The sequence below is a fragment of the Hoplias malabaricus genome, chromosome 7 (genome assembly GCF_029633855.1).
Source record: "Hoplias malabaricus isolate fHopMal1 chromosome 7, fHopMal1.hap1, whole genome shotgun sequence".
In the NCBI taxonomy this organism is placed as follows: Eukaryota; Metazoa; Chordata; class Actinopteri; order Characiformes; family Erythrinidae; genus Hoplias; species Hoplias malabaricus.
Genome location: NC_089806.1, coordinates 26291095 through 26313321, shown reverse-complemented (window position 1 = coordinate 26313321; position 22227 = coordinate 26291095). Strand labels below are relative to the sequence as shown.

Below are 22227 nucleotides of genomic sequence, written 5' to 3'. Positions count from 1 at the left end.
GGTTAAATGTGGAGAACAAATTCCTCTGTGTGCAAGCAGTGGCCAATAGTGATTCTAATTCTAAAAACATCCCGTCAAAAGCCTCCTGAGTCCATTGATGACCAATACAAAATTACAAGCCCTAATCTAGAACAAGATTGGACTGAAACGTGAGTTGTGTTGTTTGCTTACTGTACTGAAACTTTATAATGTCATAGCAGATGCAAACTGTATAAATGCATCTCTTTTTGAAAACAAATTATTGCAGTTTCCATTCCATCAGTTCTGTGACAAATGGAGCAATAGAATACTACAAAATTACTTTGAAATAGTATCTTGTCACAGTTACACTGAAACTTAGAAACCCATATAGTTACTTTTTTGGAGACAGAAGGATTGTGCTGACAGAGAAACTATTAGTATGACAAAAGAACCAGATGACTGATTTGTTTGAGGATCTAAACGACAATTTTACTCATAATTGCCCTCATTATTTGCTCCTGGAATACTAAGGGAAGGCTTGCTTTAAGATTGCCAAAGATGAAGAAAACATTCTTCCTGGTTTTGAAGCGGAACACAGACTTTCTGGATGTTAACTGTTGATAAGTCTGGTGAGCTAAACCTAGGAAGTAGCTGTTCTTGTTTGGAAAGCACGTGACACTTCCACATATAATCCCCAACAAAAAAAAAAACATGTATCTTCATGTTTGCCCATTTTTAGTTTACATCATTTGAACAAGCAGCTGTCCTTCACATTGTGTAAAAATGTAATGATGAATGGACCAATATAAATGCTCCCAAATTACTTGAAATAAAAGCATTTTACACTGATTACCTTTGAAATTTAAGATGATTTCTTCCTTCACCTGAATGTATTCTTTTCTTTTTTTTCCCCTTTGGACAGTGACAATATTCTCTTTCAGCATGGCAAGTCCCAAAACAACCCCATCCCCAAAAAAGCTATTAAAAGCTTCTAATTGTGTTAAATCTTAACATTTCCATTTCAACTTTTAGATATTTATCATTTTTGTAAAAATACCAGAAATAGCATTAAATTGCTGAGCTCAATTCCAATTCAAATCTAAGCACAACTGAATTAAATTTAAATTAAAACTAATTAAAAACAAAAAGTCTCATATTCCTAAGACATGAACACCCATGACAGAAATGCTCTTGTTTCTTTAATTGGCTACTAGTCAGACAAGAACGCCCAAAACAGGGAACACCCTTCTCTTTTACTGGCTCAAAGTAAGACAAGAATGACCAGGAAAATCCCGTTCATTAACTCAGAGTTGTGTAACATTTATCATTTATAATTTTATATATATAAATATATATATTCATATATATTATAAAACTCTAAGCGCAAATTTCCCAGGTCTCCCACGAACATGTCATCTCCAAAGAGAACTAGATGAGTGCAGACATGAGTGTAATATTTCCATAATCCATATTTATACAGCTACATACAGGAAAAAAAAAGTTATACAAATATCCACTGGATAAAGGAGTTTCACACGTTTTTCGTTCCCCCCCCAAAAAATGACACATCTTTGTCACATACGACAAAACAGATCAGATTTGGGCCACTTTTACCTGCTGTGTGAACATAGCCTAACATAAGGGAATAATGCCAAATTGAAATTAATCTACAGATGATCAATATCAATTTAAATTTACATCAAACTAAAACGGCAATCAGCAGAGGTGGCAAATTCAGGTCAAGAAAGATTCTTCCCAGAATTTTGTTTCAATTGCCCTGGCACCCCTGAGGCTGGTCTGAGATGATTAAAGAAGACAAGCAAATGGAATGAAATCCATTTAATAAATACTTCCCTTTTGCCATATCTGGTAATCAGATGCTAGTTTTAACCATGAACACAAAAGGCAGACATTATTACTATGTCTACAATAATTACATTTAAAACCTTCAATATGTGAAATGTTCAATTACAGAATCCAGGCAAATGTCTTCCATTTGCATCCCACTGTGCTATAACAAAACTACAATCACTTGCACTATAGGATTCTCATTTGGGCTGAATAAACAATCAATTTACTGGGGCAGTAGAAAAAAAATAACTGAGAAAGTGTCTGAGATGGGGTTCAGCCTAGAAACACTTGACAGTGTTTATTTTCTTCACAGCAGAATGGAGGCAGTAGGAGTTGATGCAAACAGGAGGTAAATGTGCTGACTTGTTGAACTACAATGTTGACATTGTAAAAGACCAACCAAAATATATAATTAAAAAACAGCTAGCAGTTTAACCTTTTTTTTTTTTCACACAATATTACATTGTCTCTAAAAGGACGGTCAACTTCCACAAAGTATTGTTGGTCCACACTTTGGCTTTACTAAAGTTAGTTTGTTAAGAGTTATTTTATACATGTAGCCTCATCAGAGCTTCCTCTCAGATATCCAGTTTTGGCATTTGGTGCAAATTGTCCTCCTTCTTGTCTATTTCTATTCCTCAGTGTCAGACATCTTGACAGCTACAAACCCTTTCAGATCCACAGTGTTGATTTGTCTTTGGACAGAAAACCTAGTGGATTGATCAAGAGTGGAGCTTCATTTCTGTATTGTTAATCTCAAAGGTGATGATTGTTTTGGTGATTTTGCATGGTTATTACAATTATTTTACTTAACTGTTGGTTAAGAAACTCCTGCCTTTTCACTTCTCCTTTATACACTATCTTCTCAGAAATATCTCTTTAACAATGAAAAGTTTGGGCTTAATGGCTATTTCAGAAATCAAATATATGAAGTGTGGTCTCTGACTTCTACAAAGTAATAGATGGGAAAGTGCCATTCTGAAATACTTCATTACATTAGGTTTTAAATCTGGAGTGGCACACCTAGAGCCACCCTTATATCAATACGCAGTGTACTTATATATAAACAAAAGCAACATATCCAAACTCCAACACTAGCAAAAATATAGCCACAGCACAAGAGTATACTTCATAAAGTCATGCAGATTTTTTTCCTGAATCTCATTCTTATTGTGGATATCATCCTTTTTGACTGGACATCTTCACTGACTATTTTCACAAAGTTAGCAAAAACAAAATATAAAATAATGCAATTTTACAGAAACAAAAAAATAGACAGGAATTTTTTCATCAAATTTCAACTGTACCTTATCTGGAGGAGAACTTGTGTGTCCTTTTAGATCATCCGCTTGTTCTTAATTTCTAAAAAAGAAAAAAAATATATAAAGGAATATTTAGTCTTAACCCAGTAGCAAGTTAAATGTTTTATAAACAGTATCATTTTATCTAAGTAAAATGATAGAAATCTTACACACACACACACTGCCCTGAACAATGGAATTCAAATGCCTTTTCACAGACAAAGAGGAATGTCCCAATTGTACAAGCTCTAATCATAATCACTTAATCATAATCTGATGAACAGTGATCACATTTCTCAGCTGTTCCATGTTAACTGGGGTATTAAATATTGAGTGACGCTAGGCTCCAGTGAATGCTGCTAATAGCAATTCAAACCCATTCTGTAAGGCATGATTGGTCAGACATGGTCACCATTTCCCTCAGGACACTGTCAGGACTCATGTTTTTACAACCCCACATGAATATGCTCAGTAAAATTAAATAATTACATACAGCAACAAGGTATTGCAGACTCTACAGGCCTAAGGCTGTTGGATGCTAGCTAACCAGGTCAGACCCTTTTTACTACAAATAATAGGAATGATAATAACAATAATCAAAATAACTACAAATGTCTTGAAATATTTTTTTTTTTATACCAACAACTAGGAATTAACCTCGGTTGAAAAGGTGAAGTCCATAAACAAATTGAGAACATGTTAAAGAAAGGATAAAATTAATCTGAAAAAGTGATATCAAAATGCATTTAAAAATGTCTCAAACCAGTTTTCCAGTGGCTACAAAATTCTCTAAAGGCATCATAAATCCAGATATATACAACAGCCCTAACTCAGGAAAAATAAAAATGTTAAACTTACCAAGGACTGACCTGAGGAACAGAATATAAACAACAACAACAACAACAACATGAAAGACAAACATTCTTAATTCCATCTGCCCATCAGAAGAGATCCAGATCTGTACAGGAATAACCCCAACAGGGAGAAAAAGAAAAACACCTCACTAGGATCCTGTCGACAAACAGCCTGCTCAGCATCAACACGTGCTGGCCTTACTATCCTGCCCCTCTCCAAACAAGCCCACTTCCTTTGTCAACGGCATGCGGTGGTACTTACGCTCTCTCTAGACAGCGTTCTGGCTCCAGAGCATTCAAGCTGTGATTCCCCCCCCACTGCAGACTATGGCCAACTATCCCAATTAATCTATTGGACTCTTTCACCTTGATGGATGGCTGCAAACCAACAGCATTAACAAATGTGGAAAGATGAGATTGGGAGATAAAAGGCAGCTCTTTCACTCCACTTCGACTTCCATCTGTCAGTGCTCATAGACCTCCCCCCTCCCACTCCCCCTCTCCCGAGAAGCTCACAGCAATCCTAGTGTCCACCACAGCTCATCTGCGTGAGAAGAGCCCGCGATGGAGAGGAATGGACAGACCCCACAGGGACCTGGCCATAAAGCCATTCAGCCTTATATGGCCATGTGGCTCTCAAATGCACAAGCGACCCTCCTTCCTCACACCTCTACACAGGGCCTCCACACACACTTCACAACAACAGGCAATCACATTTTTGTAAGTGAACAGTAAGCAGAATAAAAAGTAACACATGGAATGGTGGGGAAAAAAAAAAAAAAAATATATATATATATATATATATATATATATATATATATATATATATATATATATATATATATATATATATATATCACACAATACAAAACACAAATTGTTCCTAATATTTTGTTTTACCGAGTTTGAAAAACTGGAACACACAAAAAGCACCAGGAGTGCCACAATTTAAAAACAGTTAAAGGGTATTCAGCCATCCACAGAGAAGCTGTCTGGGGGCTGGAAGGAGGCCAGTTCTAAATCCAGGACCTGCAGGAATAATAGGGGAAATGGGAGTGAAGGATCTGTGCTTTCTCCTCCTTCAATATCCATGGTTGAGAAAAACAACTAAGCCCCAACTGCTGCCCAGGCACTAAGCCTGGCAGCCTGCTGCACCATGTGTGTGGCTCACTGCCCCTAGTGTGCTAAAGAAATTGCTTATTTGTGTGTGTGTGTGTGTGTGTGTGGTTTTTTTTTTATATTTGTCAGAACCAGATGTCCTCGCATGTAGAGATCTCTCTCACATTTTGTGGTATTGTGAGAACATCTTGGTGGTCCTCAACTTCTAAGGTTTCTTTTTACAAACAGTAATACCTTAATGTGAAAACCAAAAAGAGGGCAAACATTTATTTTGGTTACTGAGGTTAGTGTTAGGTGTAGGTTTAGTGTTAAATAGCCTGTATGTGTGTGTGTGTGTGTTCTACCACAGATGGGTTAAATGCAGAGACTTAATTTGCCCAAGGGGATTAATAAAGTAATACTTAATCTTCTACTGGTTCCCTTCACTGCACTGCAGAAAATGCAGTTAAAAATAACTAATTCTGCATGCAGCTGGTCAGCATTTGGTAAATGCTTAATGACATCTACGGTACACTCAGAGAAACAACTTTATGTTGTGTGACAGAACATATCTCAATTACAATAAAATATTCAACACCAAAGGTCATTTAGAAAGCAGTCAGATTTTGACATGGAAATGTTATATAATAATATACCATTATTTGCTTTAATATTATACTTTAATATACAAACCAGAAATGTGGACACATTAAATACTTAAAATAATATTTGGGATGCTGTCTGTGTGGTCAGATTCTGAAGAGAAGGGGGGAGAGAAGAGGAGAAGGGGGAAAAAAATAAATAAATAAAAAAATCAAGCAGAATGACACCAAATTCCAATCTGTTGTTGCCCCTAAGCAAGCATTTCATTCCACAGCAATGATAGCGGAACAATTAAACAAACTGGAATTAACCAGAAATGGACAGAACACAACTCAACAAAAGATGAGCTGTGAAACTGCCTGGGACAATACATTCTTGCTGATCTGACATATATATTTAAAAAAAAAACAAAAAAAAAAAACCTTGCACTGTAATCATTCTATGGCTTAGTCAGCAACATTAGGCCCTAAAGGAATTGGTGGAGGGAAGAGAGAATATTAAAGCACACCACATAAAACATCCTGGGTGTGTTGCTTTCATTCTTTCTTTATTTTCTAAAAGTGTTGTATAAAAGCACAATGGTCTATGGTACCCAATTGGTTTGTGCCTGCAATCAAACCAAAGCTGAGGTTATTCACAAGAGTGTTCCCTCTTGTGTTCTATTGCTCAAAATACTGCCTATTTCTATAGTAACTGCATTCCAGTTCTACAAACACAGGGGACTGCAGAGACCCAGCTGCCAATGCAGTAAATCCTGAATATTCTTGTATCAGGGCTGAACAGCCAGGTCAGAGTTATTTTATGTGATGGTGACGCTGATGCTGTTTTATCTGTGGTATTTCCCATTGCCAGGTCCAGGTACTGGAATCAGGAAGAGTTAAATTCCCAGGAAATAAACATGTTTTTCAAAATTTGCAGTGGAATTTTCCATTGACCTTAATATCCCAAGCTGCTCCACTCTGAAATAGTATTCGGGCTAGAGAGGTTCTGTCTGCCATGGGCTCATGTGAGATTAAACTGAAACGATGAGGCGCGGACCCAGCTCTCCACAGCTGTCAGATCCTACCCAGTGAACGATCACAGCACTGAACCTGAACAGCTCCTGACAAGCAGAACATTGAAACATGTGCAGTAATATGAGAATCCTTCCTTTGTGTATGAAATTGTAGCTTGGCACACAAAAAACAAATTCTCTTCCCCCAGAAACAACGTGCTCATTCAGTAGATTTAGTGCTGGGTGACTTTGGAGCCCTCGAGAGCAAGATAATATGCTTTTTTTTTTTGTCTCTCTCTCTTTTTTTTTTTTTTCACCCTTGACCTCACTTTGAGCCTTGCCATGATGATTTGTCTTTCATAAGACATTACTCTCCTAAACGCTCTGCCTGACATACATATTAATAGCACAGCTTCCCTGCAAACTCCTGCCTCCCAGTAGCGTGACAACCGTCTCCATAGCAACAGGGTCATTACACAGGAAAGCACATTTGAGTGACAAGCTTTCCTCCAAGGCAGCCAGAGGAGTCAGGGTAAAAAAGCACAGGCAGAATCAAGTGCCGAGACAGATGGAGTGGTGCGGTTTAAAAGCCAGTCTACAAGTGACTGAGAAATTCTTTGGCATTAAAATTTTCAGTTAAGGGCCCATGCAACTGAAAGACTGCATTTTGTTCTTTAAAAGCATCAAGTGCCAATGCCACAAGTCTGCAGTGTAAAGTCAGTACCACTTTAAAATGACTAGAATGTTAAATGGATTAAAACATGTTTATTACATGGGTAACAACGCAGGTTGAAAGGGCAATAGTGACTACATTTAGTCTAATACTGATATTGTCAGAGAACTTACAAAAAATGTCAAGGTAAAGAACAAGCTTAGGCATGAGAATTTAGTCATTTCATATGACTAAAGGTACACCACATTATCATCAGTGTTTAAAAAGACTTTCTATCTGCATATTTAGACCTTTAATACTCATTGCAATAGTTATGCAATTTATTTCAACTGCTAAAACTAGTCTTGTAACTTGTAAAATAGACATTTTATGCCCTTTTCCACATTTTAACACACACTATATGAACAAATACAATTAGTTCACACCTCCCGTTTACTAAATTCATTTTCATTCAGTTCTATTATATTATTCATTTTAAATGTTATTTATTTATTATTATAGCTCTTTGGATGAAACTGGGTCCTTGAGATCACAATTTCGTTCCACCCCATGTACCACATGTGATGCGAATGACAAAGTTTCCCTGAATCCTTGAATCCACAGGGGTATAAAATCAAGCAATCTGCCTTTATACACATTTGCACTGTACCGTAATAGGATTCCACCAAGGCAAGTCAGTTCATGAAACAACTTCCCTCCTAGAAATTCCACAATCAACTGAGTGAGAGAGTATTATTGAATAGGGGAAGCGTGTAGGAATTACAGCAACTTCGTGTAGAGTTACAGAGCAGGGTCGCAGAATGCCGAGGCGTACAGTGAGTAAAACTCACCAACACACTGCAGACTCTGCAAAGTTTCAACCCTCCTCTGGCATAAACATCAGCACAAACTTTGTGTGCTGGGAATTTCGTGGCATGGGTTTCTATGGCCGAGCAGCTGCAAGCAAGTCTTACATCACCAAGTACACTTCCAAGCATTGGATGGAATGATGAAAACCTGTTCTGTGGTGTGACAAATCACACTTTTCTATCTAGGAATAAGATGGACGTTAAAAAACATTACTTGCCTGACTGTAATTTGCCAGCTGAAAAGTTTGGTGAGGTGGAATAATGCCAGTAAAAGGAAATTGATTCTTTAGCATACCAAGATATTTTGGATAGCTGTATGCTTCCACCTTTGTGGGAACATTTAGGAGAAGTTAGGAGAAGTGCACAAAGCAAGGCCCCTGTTTGGGCAAGTTTAGTATGGAAGAACCTGACTGGCCTACACTGTGCTCTGACCTCAAACAACTTTGGAATGAACAATAACAGACCAGACCTCCTCATCCAGTGTCCGTGTTTGACCTTAACAAATGTTCTTCTGGATAAACAGGTAAAAATTCCACAGACACACACTCCATCTTGTAGAAACCTTCACAGAAGAGAGGAAGCTCTTATAGCTGCAAAAGAGGTGGTGTGTGTGTGTTGCTAACTCCATATTAATGTCTATGGATTCAGAATGGGCAGTCATTAAACACCGGTAGGTGAACTGAGTAGATGTCCCAGCACTTTTATCCAAATTGGGTAGTTTGCAGGGTTTTTACTTAGGATATTACACCATTTTTCAGCAGTCAACACAGTTCAGTGGGGTCTCAATGAAAGGTGTGACATGCTGTGGTCAGAATAACCCAAACCCAGCACTGTTCTTACAGCCAGGCTGAAACCTTATGCGATTTCAGTGCATTATAGAAATGGTAATGAGCCACTGCTCAAACCACTCATGAAGGCGCAGCATTGAGAAGAGAGCGAGCAGAAGCTATTGATTTGTCTGCTTATAATTTCTTTTCTGTGTTAGTTCATGCAGTTTAACCCTATATTTGTGCTCTTAACACAGTTGGGTCAGGTACTGCAAGGGAGGATACTTAAGAATGCATTGCTATGACATCAGAAGGGTAGACAAACGGGAACACCTTGCTGAATTCCAGGTTTTCTGACTTTGACGGGCCACAAAAAAAATTAAATAAATAAACAAACAGACTGGGTCGTCTTATTTCAAAGTTTGTAGGTTGGTCTCCTAGACATTCCAAACTTATTTCAGGGAGGTACCCCCGATTTGCATACTTTTTCCTCTCGCTCACTTCAACTCATGCCATCCAGGAGAGAGAGAAAACACGGCCCGCCCACACTAAAAACTGACTGACTTACAGACACTGCAGAGAACAGGCCAACCAGAACCATCCCTGTTTTGCATGCTCTTCAAGAATGCATGCTCTTCCCCCAACCCCCTCTTTCTTACATCTTTAGACTGCTTCTCCATTTATCAGGCTATATTCATTCATTCATGAATATCAATACTGGTATCAGGTATTTCCCCTATATCATGTTCATTTACTTGAAAAAGACTCCAATACCAACACTCGATACTTTGTGCCTAGTGCATGTTGCTGTGCTAATGAGCAAATTCAAAATATCTGCGATCTAGAATTATCTAGATTTTTTCACAATCATTGATGGTAACCCAAGCAAAGCGGACTGCAGAGAGAACACAAGAGCAGCGAGTATGCCACACAGTTTTGACTGTCCTCGAACAAGTTGGATTTTTCTTCACTCAAAGTGAATTTTCCTCCCAGGACATGTTTTCCTGTTTGCAAGAGCACTGTTCTTTGCCTGAAGTGGTTTTTCCTCAAACAAACAATTTTCTCCACTCGCAAATTTTGAATTGGATCCAACAATCAGGCTACTGCTCTTAAATAAAGACTGCCAATTATTTATAAGCTCTTCCAAGTGCGGAACTTCCCAGCCACTATCATATAACAGAAATGGTCTTACCAAAGAAGCACAACACTGTGCAAATGCAAATCCAGAGCTTGTTGCTCATGTTACAGACAGATAGATATAATTATAGATACTTTATTGATCCAAGAGGGAAATTCAAATTATTGGTAATGTAATGTGGGAAAATGCTAAATAAAAGATGGACAGTTCCAGAAATAAACAAAAGTTTAATAAAACAAAAATATTTTAATAACTACACTATTACACAATGCTTAATTCTAAGTAAGTAGCAGTATCGGCAAGTACAAAAAATGCACAAACTCGTACTCTGTTGGGGGAGGTGAAAAAAAAAATTAATATATGCATCCCTAATTACAATGTAATAATCTAGCCATTTCCCTTTTAAACCACTGATGATCATGTCCATGGATGGATAGGTGACATTCAGTGTTTCACAGGCTGATGGTATTTGAATCAAACATGTTTAACACAATCATTTACCACTGCCACTTTTATGCTGTTTTACAAGTGTTAATGCACACAATACCCTTATCCCAAGGCCAGCAAAAATCTGAATATTATCTAATGAATTATTTTCTATCCTCATGTTAGTCTGTATCAGTCTGAAAATGTAATTGTCATCCAAGTAAAGCATTTACCCTGTTACACACTAACAACTTACCAGCACTTATACCGCACTTTCAAGACACTCAAAATGCTTTGCTTGTTATGGAACGTTATCGTGTCTTCCCAACATCCACCAATGTGCAACATCCAGCTTCTGATGTGACAGCAGCCATATTTGCTGGTACACAAAGCAAACAACAGCTATTTTTGTAGAGGAGGGACAACATAAAGCAGGAACACACCCTGGACAGAGCGAAATAACACTACGGTTCATCTCACACACAAACACCAGTGGTCAATTTCACCCAGCCAGTGTACCTACTAACAATGTGTTTGGATTGTAGGAGAAACGAGATCAACCAGGGGGGACCCTTACTGATAAGGAGCGAACACACCAAACTCCTCAAAAATCCATATACTTTGCTACTTCCATGAGCATTTACTAGACTGATGTAATAGTAAGTTATTAGGCTAGTTATTTTAGGCACTTTCCAAACTACTGGCAGATGCAGAATATTTAAATGTCTTTATTTCATTATTCATGTTATTATTTGCTGTAGCCAGACAGTTTGTTTTTTCTGCCTTTGTGTTAGGTAAAAACTTACAAGAACAGGAATAAGAAAAAAGGTGGTATTAACGGTGTAAAGTCTTTTGCAACAAAGAAAATGAAGGGGGAGAACAAAAACAAACAAAAAAAAGCTATATTCAGTCTCGCATAATCACCTTTTTAAGATGGAATACAACATTCAGATAAGAGGCTGACCAATAATGCCAATATTAGCCTCATAAACATGTTTAAATGCTAAAACTGAACATTTCTCTCCAACTCCTCCTTCTCCCCCTGTTTTCTCTCCATCCAAAGTAGAGATAGCTACAGCTCCGACCACCATATGCAGCACTCCATCTTTAACAATCGAGTCCAGAAAAACTGTGCATGTTTGTGTGTGGTTGTGATCTATAGCTAATTATCTGCTGTCTCACTGGAAGATCTAACACATAATAAACAAAAGACTATTCCTTACAGCCATGGAAATTAAGGTAAATATATAAAAAGCAAATGACACATTATATACATAAAACAAAATAATAACTAAAAAAATAAATTTAAAAAATTGTGGATTTTTTTGTTGTCTATGGGTCATTTGTTTAATCAGTGCCGTCAACATTAAATGCAGTCAGTAATCACCTAATTATTAAATTACTACATTTGACAAATAATAAAAAGCATGACAATTACTTGTTATCTGGGAAAAAAAGGGGGCTTCCCAAGTGCCTGACCAAAATCACAACAGAAACTGAAAATCCTTTTAATGAATTCCCCAATTCTTCAAAAAGGGATGCATGTGGTCAGGTCAAGAAATGCAGATTTAATAAAGCCAGAAACTCCAATATGCTTACTTCTCACTTGGTTTAGGTCAAGAAAATGACCATTTCTTGTCAGGTTATGGCTGTAGATATCAGACAGCCAGACAGCTGCTACTTCTAAAACCAGGCTGGATGTATGGAAAAGGCAGATGGGCTCTTCAAACAACTCTGGCCAAACCGTCAGCATACAATATTCATCGCAAACGAATCCACTGCCCTGTTTTCACAAGGCTATATCCTTTCACTTCTAAGTACTGCCTATGTAATTATTCAGACATCAAGACTAGAGACTAAACTAAGAACTGAACAAGATCTTGTCAATCAAAAATGAAATGGAAACTACTGTGAGTGACCAGTAGATGGAGAAAGTGGACTTCGTCATTCCACGTGCTGCAGATGGATGGTCAGACTTAGTGAGAGAGCCCATTGTGAAGCAGCAGATGGTGATCTGTTCCCAAAGAGAAAATTGACCACATTGTTTAAAAAAATAAATAAATATATAAAATAAAATCACAGCTCCTCTGGGCACTGGTATGCGTGTTCAATATAAATCATGTCATATCTCTGCTGAACTCATCTTCTATTTCACACAGTTTGTGGAATCAAATTTCTATGCTCAGTCCCAATTTTCTATTGGAAGGGGTGATTTTAAACAACATAGGCTCTGGTCTCAGTAGATCCACCATAAATGACCCTACATATTTTTGCTGTTCAAAGAAAACATGCATCTCCAAAAGAGTAACTTTATAGGAGAAAGAAAGAACCTTCTTAACTTTCATAGGAAAAATTATATATAATTTTTTACTACATATTTTCCATCGAACAACAGTGACATGCACGTTCTATTAAAATAAAGATATCTATTTGCTATCTGCAAAATCTAGGTAGTGGCAAAGCATTTTAGGCATAAGTGCAACACATCAGCCATTCAAGGAGCTCTTAACAAAGCCACTCTTCAGAGTTCAACCAGAGGTTAGGCAGCATGGAGATTCAATGAACTGCAAAACTCAGAAGTCCCAAGAGTCAACAACTGCGGGTGGAAATCGGAACACAAGGCATAGCGCAAGCAAATAAAACAGTAGGACAGTAACACAAACAACTCTGTACTGAGCGACAATATAATCGATGAAGTCTGAATGTGTCCAACTGTGTATTTCTACAGAGCATCCACCTCCTGGTCTGGTCTGGTAGCAAGCCAAGGATGACAATTAATACAAAAATAAGCTACAATGTTTCTTTTTCTTTTTAACACAAGAGATGACCAGAGGAAATGGAATTGATAAATAATCCTGTGGAAATGTGATATTAAAAACAGTTATGAGACTTCTAGATTGCTTTAAGCACAAGCAAATATTAAAAAAAGTAGACAAAAGCTAGTGGCTCATAAGCTGAAATTAACCCACTTAGGTATTAGGACCCTGGATTCTGCATATCTGGCAGTCAGTCATGTAAGACATCCTCAGTAAATATTGCCTGAAATGGCTAGAACAAAGATAAGTGCTTCCTAAATGTATTACTTTAAAGCAGCGATGAGTATTATTTATTTTTTAATCCCAAAACCCCAAATCACCAAGACTGAACATTCCGTAGGCCACAGAGCAGGTGCCCCAACGAGGGTGGCCATGTTTAAAATATTTTTTACTGGATCTCTAGGCCATTGTGTGTCAGTGTATTGGTTCTTGCATATTGTGAAGAATCATTGGAAAAACTGTTTTACAGCAGCTCTCAATCTCTTTTGTGGTGCTAAACCAACTTAAATATATTTACTGAATACACACACACACACGTGTGGGAAAAAAGGGACCACTCCAGTTTGTTTTTTTTAATTAGTATCTCCACATGTACAGCAGCAATTCCATTCAAGTGTTTGTTGAATACCTTCACAGACACACATCATTCTACTTTGATATGCAGATTATGTGATCACTTTTCCTATCCTATTCTAATGAGCAACAGCATAAAAAACCACTGCTGCTGTCATCACTATTCACTTGTTATAGAACCAGGTGGATGGGAAAAGCAGTGCTAGTACTTCCCCCAAAAAATGTAGTCAAAATACAACTACAGATGATGCCAAAAGCATTGAAAAGAAATGTTCTTAATGAGGAAAAGATGGGTACAATTGTAGCTTTACTGGCAGAGGGATACAGTGAGTGTCAGGTTGCTTGCATCTTGAAAATTTTAAAAACTGCAGTTCATAAGAATAAGGTCAAGCAGCAAACACATGGAACAACAAAGCTACAGACTGGCAGAGGCTGAAAGTCCACTGAGCGTGATGACCGCCACCTCATTTGAATGTCTTAATCATAAGATGACGTCAAGTGACCTACAAAAATAATGACAAACGGCAGCTGGGGTGGTTTCGAAAAGGTTCGAAACAGGCTTCTGGAGGCAGGGCTGTAGATGTGCAAAGCTAGGGGGAAAAAAAGCCCTTTATCAATGAGAAGCAAAGAAGAGCCAGACTGAAGTTTGCAAAAGACTATAAAGGTCTGGACTAAGGTCATTTTCTCTGATGAGTTCAATTTTCAGCTTTGTCCAACACATGGTCATGTAATGATTAGACGGAGACCTGGAGAGGCCTACAAGCCAGAGTGCCTCGCACCCACTGTGAAATTAGGTGCAGGATGGGTGATGATCTGGGGGTGTTTCAGCAAGGCTGGATTCAGGCAGATTTGTCTTTGTGAAGGACACATGAATCAAGCCACTTACAAAGCTGTGCTGGACGAAAGCTTGCTTCCTTCTGCTCTGACAATGTTCCCCAACTCTGATTGACCTGGCTGTGTGACATGGAACATTGTCCTGTTGGAGAAAAGTGTGGATGAGGGACCGCCAGATCAAGCCCCAATCATGGTCAGCCCAATCTCCAGACCTGAGCCCCAGTGAAAACCTCTGGAATGTGATTATCCATCTTCTTCTTAATCACAAGCCATCAAACAAAGCTGAGCTCCTGGAATTACTGTGCCAGGAGTGGCATAAATTTACCCAAAAGCAATTTGAAAGACAGGTGGAAAGGGTGGAAAGCATGAAAAGACATAAAATCTGTGATCAAAAAATCAGGGTTATTCCAACAAATATTGATTTCTGGACCCTAAGTTGAAGTATTAGTACTGTGTTGTTTATAAATGAAAATGAGGTTGTTTTCTTTGCATTATTTATGGTTTAAAATTTGTATCTGTTTTGTTATTTGGAGCATTAGTAACTTCCTTTAAAAATAAAAAAAGATACTCTAAAATACAATATTTTTATTTAGAATTTGGAATAAATGTTGCTAGTAAACGGAGCTGTACATTTTGCAATTAATATCATAGAACCTAAAGAAATACAGTTCTACACAGAATCTACATGTAATTTAAATGGTGTAGATATAATGTCTAATGCATGTAAAAGGAAAAATAGTTAAAGTTTGGGCAGTTATTTGTTTAGAGGTGTTTAACTATTTTAATTAACCTGTTAATTATTTTGATATCCACCATATTATTTACAACATGACAGATTCTCTAGACTTTACACCCAGAGATATGCTCAGAGTTTGACTGATTCAACTAAGAATACTATACAATTCTCATTAAACACCAAACCAATAACAGTGGGAGAGAGGAAAAACATCAATTTCCTGTCCCTGTGTCTACACCAGGCCTCTTCGTGGGGTGTAGAAGGGGGGTTAAAAAAATCTGTCTTCTCTCCCCACTGTTAGGCGTAATTCTGACATGTCAAGATTTGGCGAAATGCAGAGGAGGAGAGTCCATTGTTTGTTGATGCACTTTCTATTGATCTCATAAGCTGGCGACTAAACTCCACCTTGGCAATGGCCATCATATCATGTAACAATAACGCTGCTGCATGACTCAGCACAGCTGGGAGCATTAGGCACTGAGGAATTTGTTAATTTGATGAAAGTGGGGTTCAGACACTCTGATTTATAAATCCAAAAGCTGCATAAACTTTCAACTTATAACTTTGTAATAAAAAAAAGGAAATCCTTGCAGGCTAACACACACTGTATTTTATATGACATTTTATTTACCGTTTAACAGTTTTTGCATCCAAAAACTTACATCCCCTAGATCTAAACTATTTTTAGATTAGCTATTTAAAAATGTACCCACTGATGAAACACTTGTTCACCTGTGTGCACACAGTATGTATAATGTCCAGAGAAAAGCATTGCCAATAGATGAATATGCAGCAAGGTAACAACATTCTCTGGAGTGACAGAGCTCCATCCAGTATTTTTGAAATAGCTGAATATAATCAAATCCCCAAGGCAATATTACAACATCTAGTGTAAAGTTTTTTCCAAGAAATTTGAAGCTTGTATTTCAGGAGACAAACTCCCTATTGATAGCCTTTATTTCAAAAGGAATTTTGAGCATGTGGTTATCTAAAAAGTCCGGCCCATATAGAGCAAGTTGAAAATAATCATTAGGCTACAACATGTCATAAAACAAGCCTTCAGTGCATAGAAAAGCATTCTGCATCTCAAACAAAAGGCTGTGTCGTTCTCAGTGACTGCTTGCGGAAGTAGACCCAAGAAGAGCACTTCTGGGAATGTCCTCAAGTACAGAAGAATTCAAAACATCTCCACACATGCGTGCTCCCGCACACAACAAAAAAGAGACACCTCTCTTACAACTCTGCCAAGGAGTTAGGCAGAATAAAATCAGACAGAGACAAAAATGCTTGGCATATCCATAGGACTTACCGACCCTTGATGCTTTTCCCAAACATTAAAAAAGGGATATAATGTTAAAATAATAAATAAATAATAATAATAAAAAAAAAAAAAACAGTGCTTGTGCACATACACTTGGGGATCTGGAACTCCTACAAACTCACAGATTGTGAAATAATTCATGCCAATCAGTTTTTTTTTTTTTTTTTTTTGTGGGCTGCCAACGGTTCAACAAGCTATGCTGATTTACCTCCTTTTTGACATAAAATGGATGATACTCAAATAGTATTGAACTCTCATTTGAGCATCTCGCACAGAGCTTCTGTTTGCTTGCTTCTGCCTGCCACACGCTTGGAGGTGAGGTAAGCAGTGGCTCATTCTAATTTAAAGGAACAGGCGCTCTAAATGGCTGTTGTGAACAGGGAGAGTTGGGGTTGTACGTTGCTGTGGTTCTTGATTCTGATTTATTTATTTATGTTAAATAAACAACAAAGCGATGTGTTAACTTCTGGAAAAGGGTTTCTATGGAGAGTTCCAATCCTAAAATCTGACTGGCTGAGCCACAGGACATACACACACCTAAGGCCATGTCACAACATCAGAATTCCATATTAAACAGGCCACTGTTTAAACTTCAGTCGTTTTTTATTACAGTTTTCCTAAACATTTTTATCGGGACAAAATGGCTAAGTTTGGCTTCTTCCTACAAATTCTCCTTCAGAGTTACTTGATAAAGTGAACAAAATCTTTTCTACTCAACTCAAAAATAAATAAATACATTTTAAAAATACACACAGATCTTGTTTCAGTGGCTATGCCACATTAATATAGTTAAACATTTGCACCCATGTTGCTTAGCAACAGTACTTACTTACTTATATATACACACACACACACACCTGAATACTTTGACGTATTTTACAATATTTTATATTGACCACCATTTGTTTTATAAAAGCAAAGGGAGTTGTAGGCAATCAGTTTTGTGTTGTACCAAAAATACCATTCCCCTTGATAAAATTGCAGTAACACATGGCCACTGGTGACTTTTTGCTTAAATAACTGTCACTTTAAGACTAGCTCACTGGTGGATTATCCTCCTCACTTGGATGTTGTTTTAAGAGTGTGTTTCATGCTGGGGCTTTAAACAACATTTACACATTTAGTGGTATATACTGAAAGGAATTCACACTGACATACCAACCAGAAGACGCCATATACAAGATGAGGGTTCAAATATTTGATTGCAGGTTCAACTACAAGGGTCACAGCCTGGGCCATAGGGAACTGGAGCTTTGGTTTGCTTTGGAAAAGCTGTCCAGTTCTCTTAGGAGTGTAAACCAAGCTAAACAACCATCACTGACAGATTACCACGCAGTCCTTTAAGCTGTAAACTGAAAGGCACAACATGCATTTGTTCTTGAGCCATGTATAAAAAAAATCCTAACAGTTCAAGCAAGGCGCAAGTTGCTCCACCCTATGCATAACCACTGCAGCTCTGCAGGGCAAAACATCATGGCTTCACATATCCATTTTTAAAGACCTCTCTGTTTTGACTGAGGTGAAAAACAAAACTAAAATTGGGTTAATAGAACTGGGTCTCCCTCAGGCTTCAGCAAATGTGACAGAGGGCTGAGCTGGGCTTTAGGGAGGCTGGCTAAATTTTGCCCTTATAAGGGCAGCGGAGGTGGGCTGCACAAGGGGCACCAAGGCCTACACCACAATGGCTGCCTTGCTTCTTCCGCCACATCATGCTCTTCAACACAGCTCTAAGCTGCGACAGACCCACACACCCTGAACAACAGGCCTCATATACAGAGCTTATTCACACATCTGTGAGCCATTGGTCTCCAGGAAAGTTAGGAAGCAATCTATTGGGAGTCTTCTTAGCCTTCCTTCGCATCCATCAGAACACTGAAGGTTCAACTTAATAACCCCAACCTGCTTTTTAGTGCTTTTGGTTTTTTAAATAAACGTCTTTAAGAGCGCTCAGTACCTTCAGAAAAAGCTTTGGTGAGTTAACAGAATGGGGGGTTGGTATTCAAAGGGTGGTCTCCAAGGCTGGTCGTAAAAACGTGTAGGAGTCTGAGGCGTATAATTCTTCCTACAGCCTGCAACTAGTCTGAAAGGACACTTCTGTGCTGCGAACTCCGAATCTCAAAAGCGACGGGATACAAAAGGGCCGTGTCTCGGGAGTCTAGAAGAAGACAGAGGGTCTTCACTGATCTGCAAGCCCACTCTGAGACATCACTGTTAAACTGGCCACAATATCAGGCTCTAATAGACTGCTGCCTCTGTGCTCCTCTGAAAAACACAAGAAATTTAGTGAGATCAGTGGGCTAACAGCTTCAGCTGAGCTCCATTATTCTGTCTCGGACTTGTATCAAGATACACAGTCTCAAAAATAAAGATTGAATATTGGTTCTTGGTATATTCTTTAACTGGTATGAAACATTTAGAATGTGTGGACATCCTTTAAACTTGATCGCTGAAAATTCAGTAAGAAGTCAACCCCTAAAATTGATCTCTTTAAAAAAAAAAAAACACATTTCCTGTAGGGTGCAAAAGCCATGAAATCAGAAATTTGTAAATATATAAACTTAAAAATGGGGAACCAGGAATCAACTAGTGAAACTGCTTCTATACTTTTCATAAATATTTTTTTCCATAGTAAAAACATTAAATCTTTGCCAGGTATTCAGAGGTTTAAATTAAAAAAAGCCACAGTGTCACTGATGTGAAGCATTGAATAGCAGCCCCTTGTGGAGCATTTCCTAAAGGAGTGAGTATGTGAGAATTAATGCCCCTTGTTAAGAAATATATAAACGTAATGAGTGAATGAGCGAGTGAGCTAAACACAAACCAGTCCTTTGAGGTGCTTCACATCTAAAAATGTAGTCTCGTGCTTCTAGACCCTGTTGCACATAAGAACAAGAACCTAAGATTATGTCCTGCTAAATGTATGATTATTCAGAGCTCCTTCAGTGTATACTTCTAAAAGTTCCTTAAGGAAGAAAAAAAAAAAAAAACACAATTTTTGGGTCATTCAGTCCCTCAACTACAAAGGTACGCCATGACGTAATTGAAAAGAAGTGTTCGGTATGTGGCTAATCTTTTTGCCCAAATAAACATGAAGAAACAAATAAACAGAAAAACAAGGGCCAAGTTACATAAAACTAAACAAGAGTGTCATTGAGAAGAAAAGGGAGATTGAGAGGTTTAATCGAGAACCTCTCTGTAGCCGTAACAAACGCACACTAGAGCACCATTCATTTCCATGTGCCACATCGCCATATTCATCCATACCAGTTATTAACCTTCATTTTTAGAAACAAATGCTGTACGTTCATGTATTAAGCTCCTTAATTTCACAGACTGTTTCCATGGACAAAAACATCATACGTCTTAGTGTTCCATCAGCTGCTGAAATCAACGAAAGGGCACCAGCAATGAGAAGATCCAGTTGGCTCAAGGGCCAAGGTTGCAGTTGTAGATCGTGCCAGCAGGGCATTCAGGTCTGGGAACACTGTGGTTTACAGTAAGCTGTCTGCAGGCATGTGAGAAAGAATACTGCCCCTTCACTCAAGCAATAAGAAGCAGAAGTAGATTCCCCCCACCCTCCATCAAGTGCTGATCCATTAATAGATTCCTACTGATGACAAATTCTGGAGCTGATAACAGATCCTCACATTTCACAATGCACTTATACTTCAACATCAACATTTTGCATTTCACATAATGTACTTCCTTTTTGACTAACCCCATAAACTCAGCCTGAAGCCCTCTCGCTGATACACAGGATGTTAACTGGAAAAGTGAAACCAGAACAGGAAGTGATGAGAAACAAAAAACATCATTTTTTTCCATACTGTGTTGTACGCATATGCAATATTATAACATACCACTCAGTATTCACTTCCACAATTTAAAAAATCAGTTCCCATTACAAAGTTCTCAGAATATGTGGAATCCCCAGGAGTTATTAATGTTATTCAAAACTAGCTTTAACACTCATTCTCAGTAGGTTGGAAGATTATCTCTTTTTATATCAGAGTGCAATTTTCTATTCTGCTCTACATTAACAAGAACAGTGTCTTAACTGACTTTATCCACTGGGCTCAGCACTGCAGAAACTGCACTAGGTAACTTTGAGGAGGGTAGAAAAGCACACCCTCCCCTTCCCTATTTCTTTTCGTTCCAATGCTGTAAAAGTTAACTACTAGAGTAACCCCAGGAGTAGTGCTGGGCGATCTTAGTGCAAATCAACATCTCAACTAAATGTACATGTTACCACGATTATGATTAATGAACGATTATTTTGCTTTTGTATTTTTGCCCCCCATAATTCAATGACGAGGCTTGTACTATAAATATGCTCCAGTATTAAATATGGGATATTTTTCTAACGTTGCTGGTGGCTTGTTCCTCTCTTGTTTATTGAGCGCTGTCGTCTTAATTATAGTCAAAACACAGCACTTCCGAACCACAGATGTTTTATTTTTCTTTGGTACAAGCTGCTCGGATCACTTGGTTGGCCTCGGCGTTTAGGTTGCTTCCATGTGGCAGATAGAGGCAGAATCACGTGACTACAGCTTGGTAGCATGGTTTTAAGGACATTAAATGAACACACAGTGTGGACATAACAGAATTAAAATAATTGATATAATAGATATAGACAAAATTATGTCAATTATAAGTTCTGAATGTCGATTTATGTGATTAATGGCCCAGCCCTACCCAGGAGCAAAAACCCAAACCTTACCTAGTGTTCCTTTTAACTGCATTCTTGATACAGGAAAAGAAAATCACAATTCAATATTTTCCGCAAATCATTCAGCCATAGATTAGATGAAAATGTCATCCCTAGAAACTCAAGGCCTTTTAATTTAGCTGATTACTAATAGTGAAAATACCATTATTATAACCTGCTTTAGTCTGTTTAGTGACAAACCTCAAAAGAAATCCGAAAGTGCCAACATATGGCCAAATCCTGCTTTTTTTTATCTAATTATGTGGGGGCTTTGCTTTAAAAGCTTTGACTTCAGTCAACTGCGCACTGAGCCTATGTAATTTCATCTCTGTAAGACCAACTCTGTGTGGCAAATTCCTTGTTAATCTTATTCTCCAATTTCCACCACACATTGACTTAGATCTATTGCCAAAAAGGAGCTTAAAAGCTGATATTTCCCTTAAAAACAAAAAAGGATTAGTTGAAGTGTTGCTTTATTTTTTAAACAACAAGACCATACTGCCACAATGCATCACAATGTATCAAATATGGAGAGGAAACCATATGATAACTGTAGGCCAAGCAAAACTCAACTAATGCTACAACTTTAAAATACCCTACTTGTATCTACACTCATTGTTCACTTTATCAGTCCCACTGACCATACAGGTGCACTTTGTAGTTCTAAAATTACAGAGTGTGGTCTACCTGCTGCTCTGCATCCCCTGTCTTACTGTTCTTCAATG

At 38.0% G+C, this 22227-nt stretch overlaps 1 protein-coding gene across 2 annotated transcripts in view; it reads right to left on the bottom strand.

The window, feature by feature from the left end:
• Positions 1 to 22227, bottom strand: part of fam49a (family with sequence similarity 49 member A) — a 37406-nt gene that overhangs the window by 10948 nt on the left and 4231 nt on the right. For both annotated transcript variants that reach the window (XM_066677374.1, XM_066677373.1), the window contains exon 2: positions 3120 to 3174. The gene's annotated coding sequence lies outside the window, so the exon portion shown is untranslated. The remainder of the gene's footprint in view (positions 1 to 3119; positions 3175 to 22227) is intronic.